The following is a 27,706-nucleotide window of genomic DNA, read 5'->3' as shown; positions in this document are numbered from 1 at the left end:
TCTCCATACTGCCCACCTTTGCCCCTGCCCAGAACTTTTGCAGGGCAGAAAAAGATGAACTACTGACTGAAGTAGGCTGCTACCATCTGCATTTCACCCTTTCCCAGAGATTCCACCTTTCTGTTTTCCCAGTTCTGTGTGATGAGTTTTTAAAATGAGGCATATTTTGCAGGACCTGGTAAAAAAGCATCAAATGGTTAAGCTGGCAGAAGAGAGGAAGGGTGGAACATCTGGCAGAGAAAGGAGATAGTCATTAACCACTCAACTTGGATCTACCCCAGCCAGAACAGTTTGCCTCACCATGCTGATCTCTGATTTCAGAAGAAATCACCAATTACACTCTGTCATTCACAGAAGCGAAGAAAGTTGGTTGAAATTGGCTACAGAGGTAAGGTGAATTATTTAAAGCTTGATTCACATTGGAAGATTTGTAATTCCTATAAACACAAAGATGGTTTATATTTTGCAGGAACTGATAGAATTTCTTCAGTAAACTATCTTACACCAAGTGAAACTATTTGAGTGCTGCTGTATTATTTGACATTAATGTAAAGAGGCATTACTATAAATAACACATACAAATGCAAAAATAATAAAGCAGTAACTTCTCTTAAATTTTTACTAGAAACACAGCAAGTGAGCACTACCCTCACAACCCAGATATTGAAATCTTTCTGCTGTACAGTAACTCCAAATGAAATCAGTGTTGAATACATTAACTAGAAATTAGCGAGGTTTTTAGTCATTCCTGTAACTTCATACACAGTTGTGTGATGATGCTGTGATTATTCTGAATATTTACCTAAACTGTATAAGCCAAACTACAGAAACATTGGACATTTTTAAAGAAATAATGGCAAGTCCTAAACAAAGGACCTGTTAACTGATCAACTTTGCTTTTGAAGCAATTCCTTAGTATTCGGCAATAGCAAGCATTATTAGCACATTGACTACTTGCAAATTGTATTTATGTTTTGGACTTAACTGAAAAACTTCAAGGTTTGCAAAAACACATTAATCAGTACAAGTCCATCTACTCCTCTGGAGCACAAGCATTAAATTCTGCAATTTTACTAAAAAAACCCTCCACTCTGTAATAGTGAAAAACTTAAAAATGAGGAACTGGCATGCAAACACAAAGCTTTGTTGATAATTTTGTATTCAATTTAATAGCAAATGCTTCTGCACAGCGATACTACATCAATGAGAGTCTGAATGTACAAATTTTCAGAATTTTCTTACTAGGAGTGTATATGAATTTATTTCCTTCGGTTGGATGCAAAGTAAGCACGAGTATAACTATGAGACAAGAATGTGTGAACAAGCATACTGCCACCCAAAAAAAACATTTTATTGATTTGAATCAATAGAAAACCTTATGCATCACTATTAAATGGCATCAACAGCTGATTCAAAAAGATTTTAAAAATTATTTCCCAATTCGCACAGTTTACACAAGTCTTTAAAAAACGCTTATAAATAAACTAAGAATATTTAAAGGAAGTATAGTTGTACAAGGAGTGTAACTTACATACTGAAAATCATGAGCAAAACATTAAGGCATTTCTTCTGGTTGCCTGTCTTGAGTTGTATCTTCCATGGAAAGGTATTTTTAAGATTATATTTTTAAAGAGAAAATCCTAAAAAATAACCTACCAAATAACATGATATCATAATGAAAAAACAGATGCTCCAAAATAGTTGAGAGATTAATCTATTCAAAAACCCCTAAAATAACACACAGGTGTTAAAATTCAGACCAACCATAATGAACATAAAAATCCCGTTAATTCCTGTATAGTAATCTCAGTATATTCAGAAAGCTCCGTGTTCAAAATACACATTCCAATGTCCTCGTCTGCCTGACTACCACCAAAGAAAGACTATACAAAAGTACAAACACACTCCTTTGCTTTCACACTTCCAGAGTCACTTACACACAAGAATGAAGTGTGCTGAGAAGGATGGCTAATCTACAATATACAGCAATATTGATACAATTTACACAGCATTTTAAAACACAAAATTACATTAATGGCATCATCACATGTTCTCTCAGACTAACATTTAAGTTAATCTTAACACTAAGACTATAATTCACAGTTTCCACTGAATACCTACCAATGTAAAAGAGATTACCTGTAAACAAAATAGCATCTGTAACAGTGTGGTACACTAAGGAATACATCCGCCACATTGATGTTCATAATGTAAGCAAAGAAATCTGTGTAAACCACAACTATTACTTTCCTGAAGCTTTACTAACATGTGGTTCTAAATCCCAAAAAGCATTAACCATGTGTTCAACTTTGTGCAAACCTTCCAGTCTCATAAACAAGTCTAAAACTTTGCTGGATTACAACTTTACTAAACAATACATTTTCATTTTTAAAAAAAGGCAAACAAAATTAAAAGGTTGTGCCAGCAACACAATCAAACAGAATATCAGTAGCTGGAATTCTGGGTCGCTTTTTGGTTTCGGTTGGTTTGTTTGGGGTTTTTTTTGTGTAGGAAATACTGAGAAACTTCCCACTTCATGAGATGGAAGAACCACTTACGGGTATTAACTAGAACTTACTGCAACACACTAACAACTTAAACTCTATTATAATGAGGTTTTCTGCTGAATTTTTATGAGCTACCTTCACATTTAGAGTGAAGAATGACTGGCAAACTAAATTTAATGTCTACAGAATTTTTAATCAAGTTTTCAGCAACTGTTCCCTAGCCTACCAGCATACTTCTAACATTAGAAACAAAAATAGCATTGTCCATTTTTTCAGGGATATAACTTAGGATGATGTCTTGTATTCTCACAGTTTGAGAAGGGTAGAAAACCAGTGGGTTTCATCTTTTTGTCTTATTTTTAGTGTTTTGTTCATTTGTGTTTCACTAGTCAGGGTAAAGATCAAAAATGAGCTTAACTATGACTTCCCTCTTGCTGTGTTGCTTTTGGCATCATGCCCAGGTTTAAGCCAGTTTTCAAACATTTAATTAAAAGCTTTAGCCAAGGACCCGAATGTGAAATCTTAAAATACTATCTACTGAGTCAACCATCACACAGATTCAGTTTATTGCACAAGTGCAAAACTGTTGTATTAACTTCTGGATTTAATAACAGTAATCTGAAGACTCTAATAAATTCTGTAATGTGCATTTGCTTTGGAGGATATGGAAGGATATGGAAGATTTTTGTGACTGTGGCTTTAACAGAGCCTCAACGACCCCAAAGAGTAGTTTTACAGCAGCTGTCAATCGCTACCACAGAAAAAAAGTTTGAAAAAGTTTTATTCCATATTAATATTATGCAATTTAGGCTCTTGAACTTCAGGTTCAGGATAAAAATGCTTAAGAATCAATGCCAGCAGTACCGGTTCACTGTGCTCAATGCAGTACAAAACAGTTTCATTTAAAGAAGCAAACATGAAACATTCACGTCAAGCTGTCAAGTGCAAATGTGCTTAATTTCAGTTGTTGATCTCTTTTTTAGACATGCTGCTAAAAATGTAGTAGATCCCAGTAAGAAACAACAGTTACAGATTTACTAAACCAGTACATTAAGTGAACTGGTTTGCCAACTCTAATCACTCCTGCTTTTCTTCATGTAGCCTGAATGCAATCCTAAAACACACCTTACCTTCATCTTAAAGGAAGCTCTCCTACCTTTCAGCATTTCCAGTTGCTAATTTTTTGCCTAACACTACAGTTCTGGAGTCTGTTGGAATACATCAATGCTCCAGATACATACCACCTTATGTGTATATCCAGGAAGTTTTGTATATCTTGCTGTTCTTCCATTCCCTGAAGCAGAGCTTATCCATGGAAGTTGTGTGCAGTGTCTTTTTCTGTAGAGGTGGAGCCAACGCTCTGCTTCATCTTAGAGGGGCCTCAGCAGAAATTATCAAGGAGGCTTTAAGCTCGATGCTCTAACTCGGTCATTCTGAAAATAAAGCAACCTCTCCTACCCCCCACCCAAAGACATAGCCCTTTTTCCCCATACAAAAAATGAGGAGGGAGGGGGCAGGATTGAAATTTTCACCATTTCAGTACCAGATGAACATCAGGAACACGCAGTTCCAAAACAAGAATGTTTTAGTTCACATAACCCAAGTTCCTTCCTTATTTTACTAAGCTGCTCCAGTCCCCTCCTAATAACCAACAACTCTATCAGCAGCCATTAAACACCCTTGGTTACTCCCTTCGAGAAAGAAGTTTGTCTCCTCATCTATAACTTGACTTATTTAATCACAACACATTGGACTTGGTGGTACTTTGGAAGTGCTGTGCCATTAAGTGCTCTGGAGCTAATGAGCCTGAGTCACTGCAGTTGTTAAAAATAAACAAAATTCTATATAGGCCGAAGTTTTACCTACCAATATAAAAACTATTACATTTAGAGAAAGCCTAACATAATCTGTGAAGCTTGCAAGCATGACCGTCCTTCAAAAAAAGAGAAAATATTATTTAATCAACATAAGAATATTTAAGTCAAAATTTTAAGAGGTGATTAAAACCCACTCGTATCAAATGCCAAAGCAAAAGCATCACAGTAACTTGTGTAACAGCTTATGTAACACAGGTACTACATATCCTCAGATTCCTGCTTGTATGAGAACATAGCTCTTGGAAAACGTTTGATTTTAACAGGATTATAAAACCAGCACAATTTAAAGTGAGGCACTGCTCCCTAAAAAAGTAGCAGCTTTATAAAAAAACCTGTATTTAAAAAGGTTTAATTGTTTTAAGATATAGAACTTACCTTGTTTCTCTAGCCTCCTTCTATAGCATCTGTTTCAGCACATTTCTGGTTAATTGGAAAGTAAAGATAAGAAAAACAAAAATCACAAAAATGTCACAAGGATTCTCTTAAAAATTACATATTCTATTCCACTGAAGAAATTAAAACCTTAAGAATACAAGTTGCGCTTTCTCAGTTTTTGCAGTTACGTGATGTTCAAGTACCTTATTAGGTACTTCGAGTAAACTAATTTCAATATGCTCCAAGCTCATGTTTAGCACCTTTCATATTACTCCACAAACGCTTAACACACTAATTATTTGTCTTTCCAGTTACCTCTGGCAAGAATGATAGTGCTAGAGGTGCATCACCCACTCCTTTTAACTCAACTATAGTATGTAAGACCAGTCCTAACTCCTTCAAGTCTATCTTGCATATTTCCTTAGAGCTGGAATGTCTTCACACTTGCCAGTTTAAGTGCCAATTGTACCTAAGCACTAAAACCTCACTTAATAACAGAAAAATATTTCAGTTTTCTATAGATTCCCATATGAAGAAAACTTTAAATAGAAAAAGAAGAGGAAACTGCTCACAACCACATTCTGGCTTTTTGCTGTGACAATTCAAGCATATCTGTTCCATCATCAATGTTAATTTATTAGAGTATTTTAAAGTATGTGTGTACATATATGCATATACAGACACATATGATTATGTCAGTGGAAACCTAATGCATACTAAATTTAGAAAAGTTAAACACACACACACCAGTTACCTTTAAGGCTGGCATTTATTAAATGCCATTTCATACAACATTAATGAGGTTTTCCAGTTTTGGCTTTGAACCCATAGGTTATCAGCCTAAAAGGTCCCATACGTTGCTCAGCCACACAATGTTGCCTTTGTTCTGAGAGATGAATTCTAACAGATAGGGGTTTTCCTCTCTTAAAGGTTTGCATGCTCATATGCTGAAGCTTATGTTACGGTTTCTATACAAATCAGTGAAAGAGCTTATACACTAAACACATAAAAAACCAAACCAAACCACTTATGAGGAAGAGGTTACAAGATGCAAACACCAAAAAGGCCTAAAAAAAGAAACAGCCTACAGTAAAATGTATTCCCTCTTTCTTCCAATAATTAACCAAGTAACCTAAACGCTGGTTAAAAAAAACCAAACCAAAACCACAGCTAAGTATATTCCTTATCCAATATCGTATTAATCCATAATGTCATTATCTGATTTGATTTCTAGGCTAATGAGAAAGGGCTCCAATTTATTGGACATTTTACGCATATGGACGCTAAAATTGTCTGAATATCTGTGTATTAACCTTCATCTTTAAAGCTTATTTATAACAACTCATACAACAGAATCCCACAGATTAAAAACAGTAAACATTAAGGTGACTTTCATGTTAGTGTATGACTGCTCCCAAAAACTCACTTGTACCATTAAGTTCAGTTTTCTACATTTCTCCAAACACAGCCAAATCGTGGAAGTTGTACAGCACTTCCAATAACGTACTAAGGATTTTCAGCTTCCATGTGTTTTTATTTTCTTAATAACCGGTATTATTATGTTAATAAATGGTGACAGCATTCTGTCAAGTTTTAAATGCAAGTTATACCACAAAATCATAATTTGCCCAGTAAGGAAAATTGCAGGAAGGAACTAGATAAAATGCCAAACATTAATAATCTTATGAAATGCCAGCTGTGCCTTTGCTGAAAACTTCAATTAATTAAAAAATCAATTAATTCATTTTTCCATCATAAAGGGAAAGATATAATGTTAGGAAGCATAATCACCTTCCCATAAACAAGAACTGTGGAACTCGCTGTAATCACAGTACAGCGAAGGCTGGACTCTTTTCTTAAAAGGTGATTATGTCAGCCTGAACCTTTTAGACACATTGACAGAAAAGTTAGGAGATTTCATGGTGCTGCTTGTGCAATAAGCGTGAAGAGATAATTTTGTGATATTTACTTCACGATTAAAGAAATTATTCACTTTATTGTAAATCCTGTAGTTTTTATTTCAGCTATATTGCCTGCTGCAGCCATGAAGACAGTATTCTCTCTCAACTGCACCAAGCTGCACTGCATACTTAGAAACCAATACAAAAAGCATATGAACAGAATAAAGGCAAACGTATTTGCTGGCACAGAGGAAAAGCACTGCAGCACTGCTGTCTATCTTGCTCCCTCCATTCTGAAGAATGTCACTCTCACAAGCGTTAACCGATTTATGTGCATCTGAGCTACAAATCTGTGCATACAAGTGCTGCACACACACCTGTTATTTTCCATACAAAGCTGACCAGCCAAGCGCCACCTTAAATCCACGTATTTCACAAATAAAAACCCCACTATTAACAGTCCCTGGTCTAGGGGCAGCTGCTCTTTGAACTGGTAGGCGAACCTAAGCTGTAGTTACACCATTTGGGGCATCAAGGCCAGAGGTCTCGACTTCACTGCTCTGAACAGCTCTCGTTTCCATGCACGTATTTAAGGCTGGGCCCTGCAGTTACGCCTGTCTCCCCACAGGCCCGGCACCTCACTCAGGAGTTTGTGCGCCTTACTAAATAATAATAATAATAAATAATCCGTGACCGCAGCGCACCAGAAGGGAAGTCTGTCAGGGCAGGCACGGCAGAGCCCGCGCCGGGCAGGGCCCCAGCGGGGCCGCATCGCAGAGCGCGGTGCGGAGGCGCCGGCACCAGCACCCCCGCGCCGTGCTGACCCCACTTGCGCGGCCCTGCGGGGCGCCGGAGGCCCCCGGGGAGGCGCGGCTGGGCTGAGGGGACGCCGCCGCCACCGCATCCCCGGCCCAGCGGGGACCCTACCCTGCCCGGCGGGCAGGGGGCGTCCGCCGCTGCCAGCCCCCAACAGCGCGGCGGGTGGGCAGGGGGCCGCCCCTCCTGGCGCCGGGCCAGGGCGGCGAGGTGCACTCCCACACGCCGCAGCCGCCTGAAGATGGCTCTGGCTGGCGCGGGCGGGACCGCGCCGCAGGGCTACCCAGGGGCCCGGCGGCGGCGGCCGGCTGGCGGCTGCCGCTCACCGCCCTCCGGCCCCGCCGCGGCGGCGGCCGGCCCGACCCCCGCGTGCGCGGCACCGCTGCCACCGCGCCGGGGACGCGCCTCCGCCGCCCCGCCTGTCACGTGCCGCTCGCTCCCCCGCGGAACCCCGCGTGGCCGAGCCCGGCCGAGCGGCGGCACGGACCGCCCGCCCGCCCCCCGCTCCCTCACGCAGCCGCCCGCTCACCCTCGCTGGCCGCCGCCGACATGTCCTCTCGCGAGCTCTGGGGCCGAGACCGCCCTCGGGCGCGCGCCCCGGCGGTTGGCCCGCGGGCGGGGGCGGGGAGGCCGCGCGCGCTGGCGCCGTCACGGCCGCCTCACACATGTGGGAGGGCGGGGAGGCGGCTGCATCCGGGTACTCGCGTCCCTAGCGCGGGGTGGGGGGGGGGCGCCTGCCCCTGCTGCCCTCCGGGCGCCGAAAATACTCTCCGGGGGTGTTTCCCCTGGGGCTTGAGGTAGACCGTCCCTCTCCCTCACGGTGGCCCCTCGCCCTGCCCCTCCCGGCCGGGTCGGCGCCCCCAGCCCGTTTTCGGGCGCCTCACCCTGCAGAGGCACCTGGCTGGTGGTGGGGGGCCGCGTAGGCCAAGCCCGTGGCTGGCGCAGGGTCGGTGGCGGGGGCCCGGGCGAGGCGGGATGCCTGCAGCGCTGAGGCGAGGCCGGGTAAGTAGAGCGCACCTGCCCGCCGCGGCCCGGCGCCCTGGCCGCAGCGCTTTGCTGCAGGTGCTGCGGTCGCTCGGATCTGAAATTTGAAGCAAAACTCAGGCTATGGCTTCAAACTTAGGCTGTGTATACACACGTGAGCGAGATGGGACTCATAACTCATGTAGTTCCCTTTCAGGCTTAGCTGTGTCTGAGGTGATTGAACTTGATTAAACCAAGGAGGAGGAAAAAAACCCCAACCATTTCGTAGAAGAGGTTTTAGAAACCTGATGATGTATGCTTGAGAACATGCAATAGAAAAAGTAGGCTTTCATTCTGCAAGCAGCACGCACACGATAATTAAGCTGCATGTATTGTGCAACATGCTCACGGCAGTGAATACATCAGTAACAAATGGACTTTCACCAACACCAAGCTAGTTCTATTCCATAAGTATACTGCATCAAGCCCGTTATTATGCAACTCTGCTTTTATTTTGCATTTTTTTTTCCTAGCTCGAGATTAAGAACTGAGCTGTCTCTGTGCAAGTCAAATACAGCTTTTTTAATCATTTGCAATTTGCTAGTTTCCACCAGCTTGCTAAGAGACTGTATGGTGCTTATGCTACATGGCAGCAAAGCAAAACATGTTTCCCTTCTCCAAAGGGGCAAATGGAACACATACGCGTATTTATTTATTTTTTTATTAAGAAAAAAAGGCAATTTTTAATTTCTTACAGCTTTAACATGCTAAACAGCATTCTGATATGCTTCATTATAGACTAATCCTTTGACGTGAAAAGAATTACTTGTTCAGATTTTTTAGATGGATTGAAAGGGTTGTTAATTTGTTTTCCTTTTTAAAACAGAGTACATATCTCTTATATTCCACTAGATTACAGTTAGCTAATCAGATGTTATCCAATTTCAGAAACAAAGTAAAAACAGCAATGACCCGGAAACTTAGCAATGAACTGTGTAAAGGTCTCATTAAAACTTGTAATTTACTTCAGATTTACTTCCGTCACCCTTCAAATAAAATAGTTCAGATCTGAGTCTGCTGTTAAAACCAGAAATGCCAACAAATACAAGTACTCAGTTCAATGTGTACGATCTGATTAATCAGTTTAGGATTACAAAACATTTAAGGTGAAATTGAATAAAACCAATTTATATCTGAAATTTATTTCATATTTCTAAGAAAATGCATAAAAGCTGTATAATGGTACTAGGCATTAAGATCTTACTCCTGCTTTGCCATTACATTATTTGGAGAAGGTCCTAAAACCTTCAAAGCTGAGGCAGTGAAATGATAAACATAAAACATATGAATTCAATAGATGTCTATTGTGTCCAAACATCATTTTCTCAGACTGAGAGAAGTTATACGCAAAATTCAGGACAAATTCTTACATAAGACCAAACAGCTATTGCTGTTAACAAAACCAGCAGAAAAAGGTAGCGGAGATGTACATAACAGAGAAGGAGGTGAGACTGATGCTGTCAGAAAATCCAAGCAGTGGAACAACTATTGGAATACATTTAGTTCAAGGCCTTTTTGCTTGGACAGATGCTTTTAACATGGTGAGAAATTTGTAGAGATTAATTAAAGATGTTTAAAAACATTCTTATTTAGCAATATTTGTGTTTAAACACAGACCAGGGATTCAACCAAATATAGCTACATCTTTATTTTTTACATTTAGCCTTTAAGGACAAATCAAGGAGGCTTCATCATGTCTTCAGAATGACCATGCCCAGAACATCTGTATTGTCCTTTAAAACCACTTGATATTTGGTGCTGCCCTCTCCTATGAAATCTTTTAATTTTTTTAATGATTTGGCAGTAAAAAGTTGGTCTAGAGAGTTCTAGGAGAACTAATAATTGAACAACCAAAATATCCTCGCCTACAAATTCAGTAGTGCACCCAAAACCAAAAGTAAATGGGGGGGGGGGGGGGGCGGGGAAGCAGATTTAAAATATAAATTCTAGCAAAGAAGTTTGGGTGTGAACGGTATTGAAGATGAGATGTGAGATAATTATGCCAAAAAAATCAAGTTATGATTTTTTTCCCCTTCAAATGCACTGAGTAGCAGTAATATTTGCTATATTGAACATTTTTGAATGGTTTCCATTCACAAAAAAAATCTTTATTTTCTGTTTTCCTGAAAACACAGGACATCCCTTTGCCACAGATTATGTTGACAAAGTTCAGTCTGCCTTTTCATCTTTTTTTTTTCCTTTAATTTAGCCAACAGATTTAAACACATTTAAAAAATAAACTTAAAAAGGTTAGCTGTGATTTCAGGTGGCAGTAACATATATGTTTCTATCTTGTATGTAAGAATTAAAATACATAATTATTGCAGAAATGAGTATTATCTCTTTACAGAGTGAGCAGAATATGGGGAAACAAGCATGTATGAGAACACTGTGCGAGAGGTGTACAACCTCTTTAATGTCACAATGCGGTCTAGATTATTCTAGTTATTTCAATGGCTGCACGTATTAAGGCATTACCAATTAATTGATTAGAAGGGAATAGATGTGGTTCATACTGTGGAATACCTTGAGTATTCCTTGAGAAGGAACACTATAGAATACTGAAAACTTGGGCGGGAAAAAAACCTACCAGAGGCAAAGGTGTGTTAAAGGGTTGACACTAAACACAGATGATGCTTATTTCTTGAAGGTATTTGTTCTTTTAAAGACAACATGGTGATGCTAGCCGGTGAAAAGGAAGACACATTTAAAGCAGCAAGTAACTACTTGCGAACAGTTTCTCCCATAAAATGACTCTGGAAATTGTCCAGCTCCACACAATAGCTCTTGCCTTTTGAGCACCACCTTTCCTGTCCTGGGCATGGACGTGTACACCACTTCCTTCTTACTACAGGGAAGTTCAACTGGAGCACTCAGCATTTGCCTCCAAGAAATACAATGAACTCTGCATTTTCTTTCTTACAATAGAAGTAGCGTAGGAAACAGGTACAATGATTTTAACTGCTAGAGTAATGCTGCTGTTTGAAAAGATGGACCCAGTTCTCCTTCTGTGGCTTTCAAACTAGTGTCCTACTCTTAGAAACTGCTAAACATGAAAAGCAGACAAATGACACAATATCAGTATTTTAATACACAAATTAAAAAAAAATGTTGTGATTTATAACAAGTATGTATTTCATCATGTAGTTGTAAGCTGTATATTTTAGGGAAGGATTGTTTATTTCATGAAACAATGCAAAAAGTTTTTTAGAAACTTCAGAAACTACAGATGCTTCTTAGTTCTAGCACAGGCTTTATAGAAAGAATTTGATTGTGCTAGAGGTGTAAATACTGCGTTCAGATTTGTTAAAGACAATTCATTATTTAAAATATACAATAAAAATATTCTGTTATTAATTGTAAATTAGCACAAGAATCATCAAATGCACCCATATAGTTTTGTGTGGTTTTACATGTCAAAAGTCGCATCAAATACAACAGTAGTAGTACAGTAATCAGTGTACCCGTCTGAGAGGTATCTGTAAAAATCTTACATATGACACCTCAAAGTCATGTGATTTTTTTTTCCTAAAAGCTTTCCATCAGTTCTTTTCTCAAGCATATTAGAAAAGAGAAGGTTTATTATATGTCTTCTAGACCAACAAGTCCACATATTGGTTGATAAAGAGACACTGTCATCCAGAAATATTAAGAATATCTTGTGGTCGCTCCTGCCTGTATACATAGCTTCATATGAATATGGAATTTTAATACTGTTAATGAAATAACCAGCGTATCTGATTGACTGATTTTCAATAATAACTTGCTACTGTTGTTTATAGAAAGACTGTCTTACAGTGCCTGTATTCTGCAGGTTTTCTAGTTTATTTTTCTTTTCCTGATACATAAATATTTAATAACTATATACAAGAATCACGTGAGATTTCTGGGGAGGAAATTCAGATACACCACTCAATGAAACCACATTCTGTGTTAACTCTAGCAAAGAATTAAAAAAAAACGTTACTGTGCATTTTCAAGTAGTGTTTTTTCATTATCCTAGTCTTCAGGCATTGTGACGTTCATTTGCAACATCCTTCACAAGAAAGCACTTGAAGCCCATATCTGCTAACACAAATACCTGAAATATTTCATTTAAAACAGCCAAATTTATGCTGTTTCAGAGACAATAAGCTTTTATTCGTAGGTTACCTTGCCAACTATGATTAGCACCCTCTCAGGTGAAGTGTATCATACAGTTACACCTCTCTACAAACAGAAATGTCATGTAAATGAATTATATTAAACATAAGAATTTTAATCTTTATTTATAGGCATAAGAATGTCTTGAAGCTGTGAAGAGTTTTTTAAATGCTGCTTTAGAACATATTGGAATTATGCCTTCATACCTAAAATCAATTTCTGCAAAAGATGAAAAATTAAACATTTCAGAGAATTTCTGTAAATCACCCAGGAGCACCAGTGAGCCACTATGGGTTTTTTTCTGTTCAGGTTGCAATTAGTATGTAGGGTAAGAGGTTTTTTGCTCAACTTGAATTTTTATTTATGAAGACAGGCTGAGAGAGTTGGGGTGGTTCAGCCTGGAGAAGGGAAGGCTCCGGGGAGACCTTACAGCAGCTTCCAGCACCTCAAGGGGCCAACAGAAAAGCTGGAGAGGGACTTTTTACAAGGGCATGTAGCAACAGGCCAAGGAGGAATGGCCTTAAACTGAAAGAGGGCTGTTTTAGATGAGATATTGGGAAGAAATTCTTCCCTGTGAGGGTGCTGAGGCGCCGGCACAGGCTGCCCAGAGCAGCTGTGGGTGCCCCATCCCCGGCATGTCCAAGGCCAGGCTGGACGGGGCTGGGAGCCGCCTGGGCGGGTGGGAGGTATCCCTGCCCGTGGCAGGGGGCTGGGACTGGGTGATCTTTAAGGTCCCTCCCAACCCAAACCAGTCTGTGATTTATCGAATGGTTAACATTTAAGAGGTTTAATTACAAGTTACTAGAATTCAAATGCTGAGAAAAGCATTTTGTAATACTTCACTGCTCCAGATGTTTTTATCAGAAATCAATTGCATTTTTTCCAGCATATCTATGGACTATCCACAAGCCACAAAGGAACAATTAACATGGAAGCTCAAAAGAAGTTCAAATACAGGATGCAACTGCGGAAAGTGCTTTTTGTTAGGGAACTTTGATTATGCCCAAGCTAGAGGGAAAAGGAAGATACAGAGGAAACTTTGTAGTAACATGGCAGATGTGGTTACCTTATTTTCACTTTCCAAAGAGATAAATCACTCGTTCTTTGAGTAGGTCCTTAAGTAGGGGATATCTTAGTTTTTGCAGATATCTATCCTCTGTGTTCTCCCATCATTTTAGGTAGATTATAGCCTCAGAGATTTGGGCTACCTGCAGAAAAATAAATGCAATTATTAGCCTTGGCTCCCAGAGCCAAGTGTCAGCTACATATTTGATGGGGGTTATTTAATTTCTTGGTAGAATTCATTGAGTAAATATAACAATTTTGCTGCATAACTTGCAAATTTACAGAATAGTAGTGCAGTTAGCTTACAATTGAGTAAACTATTGTGAAACTAGGATGAGAACTATGGCTTCTGTTAGTGTCATATAAATAGTAATTCTTATATTCTAATATATGCCTTAAAGGCCTGAGATCAAAATAAGATTGACAAAACATGCTATGCAATGTAAAAATTACTCCTTTCGCCAAAGGTCTTCAAGTTATTTCGAATAACTGGGGGGGAAGTAGGTAAGATGACTTGTCAATACAGTGTTGTTTAGGTTTGAATAAGCTTTTAACACTCCTGTTAGAAAGGCTTTTTGCAAAATGGCAGCACAGTTTAAAAGGGGTGGTTCTCTCACAGACAACCAACTCCTTAAGTTCAATAGGAAATGAAGGCTGGGAATGTTTATGTGAAGTGTCACTTTCTGGCTGCACTTAGAGGGAGGATGCTGGTCTAGACTGTAAACCACGGTGCCAGTTCTTATTTCTGTATGACAAGGAAATTGAAAAAGACAGCATTTATCAGCATAATAGCTAAGAAAAAACCAAAATACAAAAACCTCCCACCAGGTAACTGGTTAAATTAACAGGTTAAATAAGCATATAAACCGTTATTAATTTGAAACAGCCCTGTTACAGGAACAGTAGGCTGACCTTATCTCTACCATAATTTTTTGTATTCTGTAGAAAAAACTTACAGTGATTTTAGCCCAGTGATTATACAGAGGGGACTCAATGTCCGGAAGCAGTGACCCTGCAGTTTTAGTCTTCATTGCCAGCTGTAGTCATGCTGACCGTATTGCATGGAACTCACTGGAGGTCATCAGTGGCTTCTCGTAAAAGAAAACAGTATTACATTTGGGGGTACATCTGAGAAAATAATTATGAACATTGGCTGTTACTATATTAGGTTGTAGCACTAACAAACAGCGGTTATTTATATTAATTGTAAATTCAGTCTTGCACTGAAGCTGGAATATTCTGTCACAAGAGACAGATACTTGTTAATGGCATTTAAATTCTTTTTTTTATTATTTATCTGTGTTTGATGGTTGAGTGTTAATCATGCTAAGATTAAAAGCTTAGAACTGATGGTTTTACTTTCTGCAGGTTAAAGACCAAACAAACCAACCAGCAAACATTAATGGCAAAACTTCATTAAATATCTTTGTTTCTGAAAAACTGAGAATATTTATAATCTTCTGAAATTCAAAGTTAAGAGTAGACATAAATACACCTAGAATACTGTTCTTGAACCTTAATCTATGAAAAATACTGAGGTCTGCACTTGATCTGCCTTCAGCGGTGGTAGTAATGCACAGGCCATTATAATAGTGTTTTATTTAAGAAGCATTCATTGTCATCGATTATAACCAAATTGCCTAAACTTTTTTGATAGCTAGCTTTTTCTATAGTACCTGAATAGAAAATGTATCAGTAGTGTTTGAAATATTACCGTGCACAGTTATTTCTTACATTTTTTGAATTGAGTTTTTGATTTGCTATATAAAGGTTACATGTTATCTCCTAAAAAACAGAAACCAGGAGTCAAGTATGGCTCAGCAAAAATGGTTCATTACAATCTGCGAGCTGTACACGTATTCTGGAAATACAGTTTATCCAGATCTTTGCATTCTTTCCTTTCCTCTAATCCTCCTAATATCTTCCCTTTTTTTGGTTATTTCTCCCTATGGGGTGCCTGTATCAGCCCATTTTGTCGGCATTAGTTTTCTGTCTTTTTTTCCTCTTGTGTAGATGCAGCCCTACCTTTGAACACATGGGTATTCCATCTCTGCTGCCTCCTCATGTCTCTTTTCTCCTCATATGCGTGTTCCTTCAAGCAACACCAAAGGCTGCTGTTCTTTGATGACTCAGCCATAGTCCCTGCAGTTTTGCAGAAACGGGAGGCTTGCAGGGATAAGATTGAGTTTGCAACCAGAGTCTATCTACCTGTAGGCTGCAGGTTTTGTTGCCTGCCTCCTGTCCTTTTACTCAGCAGCTGGTGGGGGGAAAAAAGAGGTGAACAAAGGTAAAACCCCCAGTCTCTGCTTCCTTTTCTTTCAGGTATACCAAAAAGAGGGAGAAAAGCATTATTGTCTTTTACTACTGCAAAAAATTTGGCTTGGGACATATCCTCATGTAGATACAAGGTGCAGGTCCACAGCTATTCCCAGGTAGTAGCTGAATATAAATGCCCAGGTTGTTCAAGCTGTTTTGATTTATACAAAATAAAAATCTTCTTCTATAGTCAATACTTGTCAAAACAGCAGTAGCTTGAACAGTGGCAGAACAGTGCAGTTGCTCAATGTTTAGGGGCTATAGCTAGGTGGTGGGTCCAGGTAGAATTGTTGCTTCTGTGAGTGCAGAGGCATCTGGAAAGACACAAGAAAACATAGACTTAATACATGTGGATTTGGGCCAGTGTCTGTATGAGAAGCAGTTGTTAGCTCAGCGGCTCTAAAGGCTACTGCAATTAGCCAAGGAGACTCTGAAAGCTTTTGGGATATCCCTTTGGGAAATGTTTTTCTAGAAAGCTGAAGTATATTCTGTGGTTCATCAGAGTACTCCAGGATCTCTAGTTAGTCTCTTGCCAGTGGAAAAACAACAAAAAAACCCAAACAAAACCAAAGAAACAAAAAAGAAGCCCTAATGATGGTAGCTGCAGTCTTATTTACTGCTATCCAGTAAATAAAGTAGCAAGAAAAGAGTATAATTTATCACCTTGGTGCCAGTTTAGCAGACCCTTTCTGTAGAAATGCAGGAAAACAATTGCTGTAACTATTGAATATGTCTTTTCTCTCCTTGGAAGGCGTCTTCTGCTCCAGGCCACATACTCCACAGAACTACCAATGTTATTCTACTTTACGATTTATTCATTTTTATGAGTATCAAAGAAGATGGAGCTGATAGTCAATTTGCACTTTAAAATGATTACACATTTTTGTTTAACCCACTTACCAGTGTAGTGTGTTTAAATTGCAGATGCTTGGAAGCTAAGTGTGGATTATTAGTAGCCTACAGTTTGTAAAAGATCCTGAACTCCTTGTCAATTGCTTCTCTTGGTCTTCAAGAACAAGGATTTCTGAAATTCCTGGTAGTGCATCAAAGCATTTGAGGAGAGGGTGTTTGCACTGGGGATGTTTGGTATTAGCTTTGGAACATTGGCAGCCCGCCCTTTATTCTAATTAAATGATAGAGAGATAATTTCTAACACGGAGAGGTAGTTGATTTAATTTTATTTTTTGTCAGAATGCCCAGAGCATCGAATGGGTTGAAACAACATCCTTAGTACAGATTGAAAGAATTAATACAATTAATTCACCACCACCATGGGAAAAATTCTGGGATTTTGTTTATGCAGATTGACACTGATGATGAATACACAAACCCAAATGTACAATACTTTTGCCTTTTCCATGATGCAAGTTCAATTTCTCATGTAAAACTGAGGCCTGAGAGGCAAAAAGCACTTACTTTGGTACGTGGGAGATGGAAGCTCTCCTAATTCCTTGTTGGAGACTGGAGGGTCCATGGGCTACTTGTGTCAGGTAGTAACCGAGACCTTTTCCCAAGGGATGCAGATATCTCAGTGCTCATCTTATTTTGTTCTAGAGTGTTTTGAAATATAGTTATAATGAAAGCTTGGCAAAAGAACATTTTAAAATGTAAAGACAGCAAATTGTGCGGAGGCTGCTGTTCATTTTGTAAGTCAAAGCTTGTGACTAAAAAATGCTGCTTAGCAACAGCTAGGAAAATCTGAAGGTGTTCACATACTTTTGCACTCCCTGAAAATTAATTATTCACATTCATCCTACCTTTTAAGCACCGTCCTTTTCATGTCCCTGTTGTGTGTGTTCCTTGGGACTGTGTGACTGGCTCAGTCACATAACCCAGTTTTATTATCACCCATGTTCATGCTGATGCAGCTGTGATTCAGCTGCAGAGCTCTAGCTCCAAGCTTCTTCTGTTCTCTGTCCCACTATGCTATACATAATGTGTACTGATCCATATGGAACAGGACACAAAGGTGTCTAGGGAATGAAGGACACCACAGACTTTGAAGTTTCTTTAGATATTTATTTTATTAAGCACATACTTCTATCTTGCCTAGCATCGTTCAGCACCAACCCTTGCTGTAATTCCTCCTCTGCAACTTCTTCTCATACCTATTCTACCAACAGTTTGGTATGCTTTCAAAGAGCACAGGGTTGCTTTTGTTTCTAAATTTGATTTTCCTTAGAAAATTAATCAGATCCCAGATGGAAAAAAATATTTTATAAACATCACTAATGAAATACTCTCTGATTGTGGCATTTGGAAAGCTGTAAAGTTCCCATTTGATTCACTTGCTGCTGCCATCATTCAGCATGCACATAGTGGAAGCATAAATACAATATTATAAATTGGCAAGTAGTGTTTGATTTATTTATCTGCAGATGCTTTCTGTGTGAACCAAGACTTAAGTTGACTAAGTCATTAATCAATTTGGTATGCTTAAAATATAAGCACTTCATACCCAACTGAAAAATTAATTAGCATAAATAGTTAAGGAAGCAGTGATTTGTGTTCATATTTAACTGGTATATGCTACCAGATGAAATCTGCCTGACAAGTGGTAAAAAGTCTTTGGTGGGATGTTTGTATTCTTCACTGGGTGAATTTCAACTTTTAAAATGTAGTTTTGACAGAATGGCATGTGGGAGTTATTTAGAAAAGTTACGTTTTTCTTTGTTTCTTCTTAGCTCCAAAGCAAGGCCCCTTCAAGGAGGGATACTGGTTTTCTCTACATACAAAGTTGAGAAAAATTCAGGGTGAATTATTCAAGATATTGGTTAGGGATAAACCAGCATATTATGAGAAGCTTTTTTGTAAAGACTGTTGTCATGTATTGATTATGGTTATTATTTAATAAAAGCATGTTTAAAGACTTGAGTTTTCAAAGCCTAGAAGTTACTACCTCTGTCATTGTATGCCTCAGTGGCATGTAAATCCATTTAAACAAACAGAAAAGGATAATCCTTTCTATAAAGAAAGTAGAACAGCATTTACCAATATGTAAATAGGCACTAATAAAAACAATGAATATTTAAAATTTCTGAAAAAATGCACTGTAAAAAGTTCTGATTTGAAGAAAGAGATACATTACATTACATGCCATAATTATTTAAAATAATGCATACAGAGTCCTCAATTTTTTTGGTTTTGTTTTTGCCAACTAGCATAACAATGTCATGTAGCAGAGGCAGGTGATTGTATGCTTTACAGTGTTACAAAAATTGCGGTTAGGAAGAGGTGCAAGCTGTACACGTCTGCTACATGATCTTGTTTAAAGAGATTCAGGATGAAAAATAGAGTTATGAAAGTGCTGATTGTGACTTTATAATCAATGTACATATGAATAGCCATGCTGCAGAGGACCAGAGATCTGACTTGCCTGGTACTATTTCTCTGACAATGAACAACAAAATTGGATGCATAGGGAAGACTATATGATGTATTCCCAGGCTCCACCAGTTTGTATCTTATGGACTTTCTGAACCGTATGTGGTGTGGAGATATGGACAAGTAGTGTACAGTGATGTGAACTATTCATTATCAAATATTGAGGAAAAGAAGCCGGTGTTCTCTTGGAGATTGTGCAGGCCCATATTAAGAATTTAGACCTCTTTGGCATAATGCATAAATTTAGCATAAATTGGGAACTAATATGGATTTGTAATTATAAAAATGGGGTTAGTCTCAACGAGCAAGTAGTCTGATATATGAGTATAATGCAGAGGGATACTACGTGTTACATGGATACAGTGAGTCGCAGCTACATATACTACGTTTGGAAGTGATTCAGATATTTGAATGCTATTCTAATAAAAATGAATTAATCTTTGGTATCTATGGGAAATCCTTCAGTGTTAGCAACAATTTTGTGCTCTCCTCATGTTAATAGATAGCTTGAAAGGCAGAGCAGATGTTAATAAGCACAGTTACAGATATATTTAACCTTTACAAGCAATAAAAAGGCCTGCAAATACTAATTCTTCTTAGGGCCATTACTCTTTACAATGCACTCATAAAATGAAATAGAGCTAGAATCTAAGATGCTACTTTGTAAATAATTGAATATCTAATTTAGTGTTTATTTTATTTGCTAATAATCTTGTTTACTGGCATTTGGATTTATTTTCTTGTCCCACTCCTCCCCTTTTTTTTAACAGTTAGAATAGTCTGGTGTATGAATTATTTTCCTGCATTAGAAGAAATGAAATTAGAAGAAACTCCTACAAAGGTACATTATAAGAAATGCTAAATAATTAGTAATAGATAGCTAGTGCAGTAAGCGTAGGTTTTTACATATTCTCAAATGCAAAGAGGTAAAGCAAAAGTGTTAATATAGCAAGAAGGGGGACAGGAGACAGGTCTCCTGCTGAAAAGACTCTCTTCTCTCCTTCTCTTTCTTGGCTTGCATAACCATTTCTTCCCCACAGTTTCCCCTCTTCCTGGCTAAAGTTGATTAAAGAGTTATCATTTCTATTTCGATGTATTTTGTACAGTACTTATAAGACACCTAGATCCTCCTTTTGGCATCTACACATATATGAACCCCACCACCACCCCCCCATATAGCTGCTAATTTGAGCTTCCAAATTGAAGGGTTGGATGCTCAGTTAAGATGCAATTAGTTGAAAATGTGGCATTATGGACTAAAGTCCCCGTGGCGGATTTGAAAGTTAAGCTTATGATGAAATAAGACCTTTCAAAATCGAAGTTATGGCTGCATTCTCTTTTCCTCTCTAGGCCAAACGTGTTCATAATCCTTTCTACTTATTCGTTATGTCTTAACACACAGTAACAAATTAAGTACATATGAGCCTTTTAGGTAAATAAAAACAGTTCATAACTGATTTGGCCCTGATTCTGGTTTGGAATCTTCTGGTTTAAGCAGTGTTAACCCTAACAATAAGGGTCAAGCTAATTACAGTTGCTTAGAAATCCATATTTTCTAGGTCTGAGCTGGGTCCTGTCTGCCAGCCTGAATGTCTCTGTAGTATTTGAAACTCACTCTTTGAACAAGGACTTGAACTGGGAAAGTCTGGCAGCAAAACAGTGACTTGGTTCTTGACTCAATGCTACCACTTAATCCCCAGCTTTCCTCTCCACAGGGTGGTTAGGGACAACCGAGAAGGTAAGATGAAACTGCCTTCTAGAAAGGTTTTATTGGTGATACAGTGCCATAGGATAGTGTCATATTGGGTCCCAAAGCTGTACTGGAGGCAGCAGAACATTTCTCCACGTGGCTGAGAGTGGTTTAGGGTGAATCAGTGCATCAGTCCTGGGAATCAAGAGAAACTTCAGTGTATGCTACTACTGAAATTAACAATTTCAGTAACAAATGGTAACAAGTAACATCTCAGAAGTCAAAAAGCATATGGAGGGATACAAAAGATAAGGCTTTTAAGGTATAAACTGATCTATGAGTCAGTGGCTAGTTTCAGTTTCACACTTCATAGACTTGCTTGTCAGCTTGGGCATATCACTTTGCCTTTAGTTTTTCTGGCTCCCTGTTTGTGAGATAAAATAAATACATCACCAAGTGCATGACAGAATTAAGCTCTTCAATTTGTCATCTATCAAACAAGCACAATACTCTCCTCATAGGGTCTGTTTGGTCTTTGACTAGAGGTTGTATTCTTTCAACAATGGTGGGTCAAGTTACATGAGTTCCACTTACATCCATAGTCATTAAAAAAAGACAGTCACTCTATTAATATAAGAAATCACTGTGAGCAAGCCTACCTCATTGCCATGCAGCAGTTTATAAATAACTCTAAACTTGGTATGCTACTTTTTACCTCATCTATTTGTTAGCACACAGACCAGGACATAGAGGAGCCATGTATACTTCTGATACATTAGAAGAAACAAAGAAAAATATAATGGGAAAAAAAACAGAAGGGAATTTTTTATTATTATTATCAAGCCTTTATAACTTGTTACAGCTAAAGAAATAAAAAAGTTGAAAAATTAATTACTATACCTGTTATGTCTTTTTAAAATCTTTTTTTCCTGAGATAAAATTTGTAGTTAAGTTCCTAGTTTAAACTGTTGTTATTCAAGGTAAATAAGACCTGTATGATATCTTGGAAAAAATCTGATGGTAGCCTTCCCTAATTGACTGAGAGTACCTGAAAGCTTTTCTTTTTTCCATGCTATTTTTCCCTTTTTTTTCCTTTTTTTTTTTTTTTTCATGGAAGGAACTTCATCTCTGATCTGGTTAGAATCCTTGATCTGGTTTTAGGTTTTGAAATTGTAACAGATTTTACATTTCTTAAACAAACACTCCAAAACCTCACTTACATACTGAATATTTCATTCTTGAAATATTGTACCAATTGTAAAATTGCATTTATGTGAAAGTTGTTCACCTTCAAACATTGAAACCATTTAAAAAACCAAACAATCAAAAAAAAACCCACCATTCAGAGGTGAAGAGATGGCTCTGACTTGCAGAAACAATCCAGCTGACTGTTCTGGGAATGATCTTCAGAATTACCTCATTATTTATTCTTGGTGCAGTCCACCAATTAAACAATTTTATATATAGAAACAGGGATGGGCTTAGCTTACTTTTTCAGGGTCATTTTCAGAGACAGGGACACTGAAGATACGCAGGCTCATATTACCCAACATAGCAGGTACTCTGTGTGTATATGCATGTGCAAATGCATATGTGTAGTGCTATACGCTGTTGGCAAAGTTGGTAATGAGTGAAGGAAGGTCAGAGATTCCTGGTGGCTTATCAGCTGAAGTTCCTCTGTTTGGGTAATAAAGCATGTGTTACTCAAGCCACTAGAAATATGTCAGGGATCCCTAAGAAGCTGATGGGGCTGAGAAAGAAAGATAATCCTGCTACATTTTAATCAGTAATACTTTGTGGAAAAAATGCAGGTGACTTAGTATGTGATCATTCAAACCTTCTGTCAAGTAAATATTAACGTGAAAATCTCGATTATGACTTCTGTCAGCTAGTGATGTGCAGTATAATGCTAACATTTAAGAAAACCCTAATCTGTAATAGTTACATGAAGTATACAGATTTATTGCTGCAATTCAAGCCTCGGTTGAGACATCTTCACTATCTGTATAGATACGGATCTGTATACATCTGTATGGATAGTACCTCATGCACCAACATTTGCAAAAGTTCATGCGTATTTTTTTGGTGTGGGCAGGACTACCTTCTTGAAGGATCTCTAGATTTTTGCTGTTGTAGTATAGCTGAGGGTGATCTGAACGTTTACATACTGGCCATCTCTGTGTTAGGAGTGTCTCGTCTTCAGCTAGCTGTCATAATGCTTTCAGACTGCAAGCATTATAAATATAGTATGACATCCTGTAAGTTATAGAACAGGTGGATTGATACCCTTCAGAATGCATCTGTAACAAATGGAACAAGCAGATCACAAACTTTATCAGTTACAGTAATGTAATAGATTAAAACAAATATATACTTATTTTTAAAGACCATAGTTCTTTCCGACACTTACCATTCACAGATTTTAAAGGTGAAGCAGGAACAAAGCATATCTTGACAATGGGAAGAGCTAGGTAGGGGGATTTGATTGAAGAAAATTCAGACGGAAGTCAGAGACATGGCATTAATATTTTTGCTGTAGATCTCTCAAGTCCTAATATAAATGATTATGCACAGATACGAGTTTTTGCAGGCTCTGAAAACTTGTCATTTATATTTCTGCAGCGTGTTACAAGGGCCATGAATTACAAAGGCCACAAGACAGTTTGCAACTTCTGCTCTCTATGCATAAGATTCCAAGAATTGTTACACATAAAAAATGCTTTGATAGTTTTCCAGGACTGAGAATAATTTATAAAATCAACTGATTATAATGTTATTGTATCTATATTTGGCCTCGTTCTAATCTGTTTAAAAGAAAAATATCCAAGACAAAACCAAGAATTACATGTTGCAAGAACTGCCAACCTGGTGCTTTCTGTTTTATCTACATGTCAGTTTTCCAAGTGTGATTGTGCCTCAAGTCTGAGACCAAGATGAAAATGAGGTTCAATACATTTTTTCACATAAGCCCCTGGATATTAAGTACTGGAGAAGGCTCCAGTGCAGCCCATCTTGCAAAGAACTCTGTTGTGCTCAACAGACATCGCAAATTGTAGCAACACTTAAGCAGCATTCTTGAAGGCAAATAAATGGACAAGAATACAGACAGACATCCTTAGGATAAGAGAAGCAAAAAAGATAGCATAAGAAATTAGAAAATTCCAGAGGAAAAATAGAAGAAAGGTAAAAGTTGAATGGAGAATCTGAGAATAATCAACCAGCATCATGAGAGAGAAGTTACAAACTGTAGGATTAAGCCAGTCTTAAATGCTTCTGTGGGTACAGGACACACAGACCTCCGGTGCAGCTGCACAGTCCTGGTGCCCCTGGGCTCTGTGACATTCCGTTCACTCAAGAGTGTGTTCAGAAGACAGATGACAATGTGTGTGTCCCACTGCATACGCTAATGGGGACTGAGTAGCTCTGTGCAAATAACTCAGAACTATGCCGCCTATTTTTAAGGGGGGGCTGAAATGCAGCCATATCAAGTTTAGGCATTATGTGTCAATGTCACTGGGCCATCTCTTGGGCTTTGAGTCACCCGGGACATAGTTTTGAATGTTAGTGTGTTTCTGTGGACAACAGGCAACAGTCACCAAAGAAAGGTAAACCAGAGATATTTCACTGAATCTACAGATGGCAATTTGTTTCTCTTCTTGCTAATCCTATTATGAAATATTACACTATATACTTGCAAGCTTTCAGAGTTAAGGCTGATGGAATTTGAATTAATTTGAACAATAGTTATTGAAAAGAAGCTGGAGCAGTAGGGAATGGTGACTTAAAAATAAAACTTTTATAAATATATAATACATATGGGATAGATTTAGTAGTGATTTTGAAAATTCTACGCTCAAAAATTATAAATTTACTCCCTGGCATTCTTGAAAATGCTCCTGTAAGGTCCTTGCATAAAATCCTTTAAACCCAGCTGTGTTTGCTAGCTTAGTAGTTTCTGAAACTGGGTTTAGTCATCTTTAGACCTTACGTGTGGTTTTGCTTTGAGTCTCCATAAAAAGACTATTTCTTGTGTACAGCTGAACAAACTTATGTGAGCGAAGTAGCCACTAAAAAAAGTTACAAAATTTTTATTGGCCATCTGACCACTGTCTTTTCATAAACAAAAGGTCTGAGAATGAGAGTGGTCTAAGTGCCATTCTGAGAGCTGAGGAAGTCAAGAACAAGATTGCATTGATGAATAACAATTCCAGTTTGGAAACAATGTCAGTTGTTTAGTAACTACCGTCTATTGCTCTTTGACAGCAGGTGTTAAAAGTTGAATGAAAAAAGGAGTAACGCTGAGTGACAGAGGACCCTACAAACGAAATGTTTTGTAAGACCTCTGGAAGCTCTTGCCAATAGAACTATGGTAAAATGCAAGATAAGAAAATGGTACCCATTAAACTGCAATTTAATATTCCTAGGAGGACCACTTTATAGCAGTTGTGGATAAGGATAATTTTGCTATGCTCTAAAAAAAAAAAAAATCACACTAAAATTAGTACATAAGCAGGCCCATTATTATAGCAACATCTTCTGTTCACACAACAAATCACCGGAGCGGTGTAGTAGCCCTGGTTACCCTTACTAAGTTCAGTAAGACTAAAGAATTCATTGCTTAGCTAAGTATTGGCTAGCCAAGCTACTGAACATTTATTTCTTCCCTGTTTTCAAGACTGCATGGCTGAGAATATTGCATCCTTTTAATTTATTGCGGGGAAGCCTGTAAAATACAGAAAAAAACCTCAAGTATAAAAATGGCCAGCCTATTTGGATTCAAAAGTCTGGGAGATGGACCCTTAACATTTTGTACTCAAAACAAAAAAATGGCATTGAAGCTTTAAAACATGTAAATATTTCCTTGTACAACCTTATCCAAACATGTAGTCAGTCATGTACATTCTCTCTGTCTATGGCCTTTTACAATGGAGTAATTCTGCCCACCCCCAAACCTACTAGATGATTCCAAGAATAAAATACAAGGGAAGATAACACTGCTAAAGTGTTTGTTTCCTACAGGATCCTCGTAGTTCCCTCTTATTTAAAATACCAGGTTTTCTGAGCCTTTAAATATATATATATATAAAAATGTTAGCTTCTTTCCACATAACTTGATGCAGCTAAGTGTTTTTGTTCAGTCATTATGACACTGGTTCCCTTAAACAGCGTTAAGAGAAGCTACAGCTAAGAAATGAACAATTTCAAACATTAGTGTTTCATCAATTGAAGCCAAAGAGAGGACAGTAGCTCTGAATTACCTCTCAACTGCATTCTGGGTCAGATTTCAGAGTGACTGTCTGACCCGATCTTTAGTGGCTAGCGGGGGGGCAAGAAGGTTAAAAGGCACTCTTTCTATTATCAAATACTTACGAGTCTTTGCTATTATTCTTCAGCACATGAATCATGCAGCCCTTCAAATTCATACACGTTAGAACTTGAATATTGATTTAGAAATAGACAGTCAAAAGCAACGCCAGCTTACAAGAGAGGTACCCAACAATTACACAATGCTGGCCTCACCAAACTTGCTGTTATCACAGTGAAGTAATTTTAAAGTGATAAACATAAGAAAGAGTCTTGGTTTTAACTCTTCCCCCTCATCTTATAGACAAGGGATGTTACTTCTCATGGTTTAAAGCTGAATTTAGAATCAACTGGAAATTAAAAAAAAAAGAATACAAGCAAAAAATACTACTGTCAAATACATGTATTAGTTATGTCTTATTTTTTTACTAGGTTGCCAGGTGGAACAGGATATTAGGAATATTATTTGAGAGGAAGTTTTGGAAAGGATGACTATTAAAAAAAACCTGAAAACTTCGGGGAAAAAAAAGTGTATGCTACTGCCAATTAAGAAATATTAGCACATCTATTGCCAGAGTGTATTTTCAATGCAAGAAGATAGCTCACATTAAGTAGGTATTAAGGCCTTCCTATGAAAAACATAAAAGTGTTTAATGCTTAGATGGAGTTGATTCTTCACATATCTAAAATTCTTGCTATTATGTCAAGAAAGAGTGAACACATGAAAGAAGTTACAAATTCTGGAGCAATAGTTTCTGAACTGTTTGGTTTATGACCCTACTTGCATTTCTTAAAACCGCATTTTGTGGAAAACGGATCAACTGAATATTAATCTAATTTAGGCTATCTTTGACTAAGAGCTAAGGAGAACTTTATCCCAAAATAGTCCTTATAAAAGGACTCTAAACCTTGCTAGCACCCAGCTTACGAAGCCTGGAATAAAAATTGTCAATTTGTAAGCCCACACATGACAAGTTTCTTTAACAACCCTCAGTTACATTTCTTTATGCTGTTTGGCACCATAAATAATGTATTTATTTAATAACTAGGTTTTGGCAAATGTTTGCTATACAGTCACATAATTGGAATTCTGGATGACTAAAGAAAGCTTTAGACACAAATGTTTTTTATTTTTAAAAATGAAGTTATTTGTGGTTATACTGTCACTCTGCAAATGAGAAGGCCTCACAATACAACAACCTTCACATGTAAACTTGTACTTTTTAAGAGCCTTTTTTTTTTTTTTTTTTTAACAGTATAGCAGCATATTTTATAAGCAGCGTGGATTTCTGGTCAACTGGTTTA

At 38.2% G+C, this 27,706-nt stretch overlaps 2 protein-coding genes across 8 annotated transcripts in view; one reads left to right on the top strand and one right to left on the bottom strand.

Annotated features, from left to right (window-relative positions):
- MRTFB (myocardin related transcription factor B) overlaps positions 1-8,133 on the bottom strand; it is an 85,355-nt gene extending 77,222 nt beyond the window's left edge. For all 5 annotated transcript variants that reach the window (XR_008747578.1, XM_055806692.1, XM_055806695.1 and 2 more), the window contains exons 1-2: positions 8,006-8,133; positions 4,760-4,804 (exon numbers count right to left, since the gene is read on the bottom strand). The gene's annotated coding sequence lies outside the window, so the exon portion shown is untranslated. The remainder of the gene's footprint in view (positions 1-4,759; positions 4,805-8,005) is intronic.
- Positions 8,134-8,147: 14 nt separating this feature from the next.
- Positions 8,148-27,706, top strand: part of LOC114014035 (uncharacterized) — a 43,273-nt gene continuing 23,714 nt past the window's right edge. The window contains exons 1-2 of one of the 3 annotated variants that reach the window (XM_055806706.1): positions 8,148-8,478; positions 20,178-20,248. The gene's annotated coding sequence lies outside the window, so the exon portion shown is untranslated. The remainder of the gene's footprint in view (positions 8,479-20,177; positions 20,249-27,706) is intronic. The other 2 variants (XM_055806709.1, XM_055806705.1) reach the window with 2 other exon arrangements.

The sequence above is a fragment of the Falco peregrinus genome, chromosome 5 (genome assembly GCF_023634155.1).
Source record: "Falco peregrinus isolate bFalPer1 chromosome 5, bFalPer1.pri, whole genome shotgun sequence".
Lineage (NCBI taxonomy): Eukaryota > Metazoa > Chordata > Aves > Falconiformes > Falconidae > Falco > Falco peregrinus.
Note: the sequence above shows the minus strand (reverse complement) of the source record. Positions and strands in the feature narration are given on the sequence as shown.